The 2,469-nt window shown below is 39.4% G+C and overlaps 1 protein-coding gene across 1 annotated transcript in view; it reads right to left on the bottom strand.

Moving 5' to 3' along the window:
• LOC106817543 (creatine transporter-like) overlaps positions 1-2,469 on the bottom strand; it is a 49,394-nt gene that overhangs the window by 45,821 nt on the left and 1,104 nt on the right. The gene's annotated exons all lie outside the window — the stretch shown is intronic.

The following is a 2,469-nucleotide window of genomic DNA, read 5'->3' as shown; positions in this document are numbered from 1 at the left end:
GGGTTGTAAAGGGGGAGGGTTAGGTGGTTGTAAAGGGGAGGGGTTAGGTGGGTTGTAAAGGGGGAGGGGTTAGGTGGGTTGTAAAGGGGGAGGGGTTATGTGGGTTGTAAAGGTGGAGGGGTTAGGTGGGTTGTAAAGGTGGAGGGGTTAGGTGGGTTGTAAAGGGAGAGGGGTGGATGATCTTCGCTCTAGTTACACTAACCCTAACCCTAACCCTAACCCTAACCGTAGAGCTGTTGGCAAAACCATAAACATCATTCCTCAGCAGGGTTAGGGCATTAATGATGATGATGATGATGATGATGATGATGATAATGATGATGATGATGATGATGATGATGATGATGATGATAATAATAATAATAATAATAATAATAATATTAATAATAACCAAGTACAACTCAAAGTTTAAATACTCACCAAGTACAAATATCTGGTGATCGAAATTAGAAGGATGTGGAATACTAAGACGAGAATTGTACCAGTGGTGGTTGGAGTCCTTGGCTCTATAAAGAATGGTTTTGAGAAGAACCTTAAGGAACTCCCTGGCCACCACACTGCCCAAGAAGTGCAGAAAATCGCACTACTGGGAACAGCACACATCCTGCGAAATATTCTGGATTGCATCCCTATGTCCCAGGTTGGGACACGGTCAACCCAGAAGCCACCGGCTAATGCCGTGATCCACTTTGGAAATAATAATAATAATAATAATAATAAAGCCACCGGCTAATGCCGTGATCCACTTTGGAAATAATAATAATAATAATAATAATAATAATAATAATAATAATAAAGCCACCGGCTAATGCCGTGATCCACTTTGGAAATAATAATAATAATAAGATTAAGAATAAGAAGAATAAGAAGAAGAAGAAGAAAAAGAAGAAGAAGAAGCTAGATGATGATGATGATGATGATGATGATAATGATGATGATAATGATGACGATGATGATGATAATAACAATTATAATGATGATGATGATGGTTATGATGATGGTGATTATATTAATAACAATTATAATAATCAAAAATAAAAACAAAAATAAATAATAAATTGCAATAGGAATAATTGCATCTAAGAGCACAACGGGTTGGTTTCCTTATACTTTACTATCATGACCACACGCGCACATGCTTGCCAATGCTAGCTTGTTCACGTGGTAGACCTAACAGACACCACTAGCACCAGCAGTGGTAAATGTTAAGTTTATGTAAATGTTTAGTTTATGTAAAAGTTTATGTTAAATAGTTTATAAAAAGTTTATATAAATAAAAAGTTTATGCAAATAAACTTTTATGTAAACGTTCATGTAAAAGTTTATGTAAATGTTAAGTTTATGCACAGCTGCTGCAGCTACCATCGTGGTCTAGCAAGGCCTAGTAACACACAGGCAGTGAGATGACGTCAGACTCCATCCGAACGAGAGAGATTAGATGACGCTCGACCAATATCCAGGTCATGTCAGAGTAAAGCAAAAAAATCTCCCCATCAGCAAGATAGTGGCGGTACGATGGAGAAGTCGAGGGCCCAGCCTGAACAAACACTAGTCCTAGGATGACAGCATACACTGCCCCCCTCCCCCCATGCTACTGTTTAAAACTATTTAACCGCTCTATGTAATTGCCTTGTGCATATATAACTATAAACGCCTGTACAAGCACACGAGTGCATACGTACATATATATGGGTATTTGCATTAGTCTATGCATCACTACATATCTACTAGCTAATCATTCATGCACGCATGCGCACGCGGTAGCCTTCCACCAATTGTTCACAGTTGCAGTGCTTCGTCTCTGGAAAAAGCAATTTTTGGTCAATTTTTGGGGGGTAATATTTGGCATTAGAGTGCACTAATCTGGATTGTACACGCGAGGTAGATGCCTTGTAGACGTCTAGAAAGCAAGAAAAGTAATATTGGTCGTCGGGTCGAGAAAAATTTATAGTCGATTCACGTAAAGATCGACGTAGCACATGGTGAACGCATGCCGCGGTTTTCGTGTGGGAACGGGATCCGACTACTTGCTTGAATCAAAGAGCTAATAAATACGAATATTTAGCTATTCTAGGTATTTTATTAGCTTAATTGAAATGTTTCATCCCATGAGCCCAGCATCAGTTTCCGAGCAATCGCACACCTGTACTCTTAAACTCTGTCGATTTCACCGATTTAACACCGCATAAATGATGCAACCCATTTGCTCCCAATTTTCCTGTTAACGCCCCAATTCTATCTCAAGTATTTTGATTACCCATCTAACGTATTTTTTCTTTTCTGCGCTTACTCAAGGCCTGCTGCCAAGGACTAGCAGTAACTAGAAACGAGCAGTTGTTCGCCAATACATGTATCCCCGTGAACTCTTAGTATGGAATAGAATATCTCTTGTACAAGGAGTAGAAGGCAGTGATAAAGTTAAATAAGACTCAGGAAAGACCCCAAAGGTTGTTAGCAGCAGACTGGTCG

The sequence above is a fragment of the Priapulus caudatus genome, unplaced genomic scaffold (assembly GCF_000485595.1).
Source record: "Priapulus caudatus unplaced genomic scaffold, Priapulus_caudatus-5.0.1 Scaffold1762, whole genome shotgun sequence".
Taxonomy (NCBI): domain Eukaryota; kingdom Metazoa; phylum Priapulida; class Priapulimorpha; order Priapulimorphida; family Priapulidae; genus Priapulus; species Priapulus caudatus.
The sequence above is the reverse complement of the archived record's forward strand: the minus strand, read 5'-3'. Positions and strand labels throughout refer to the sequence as shown.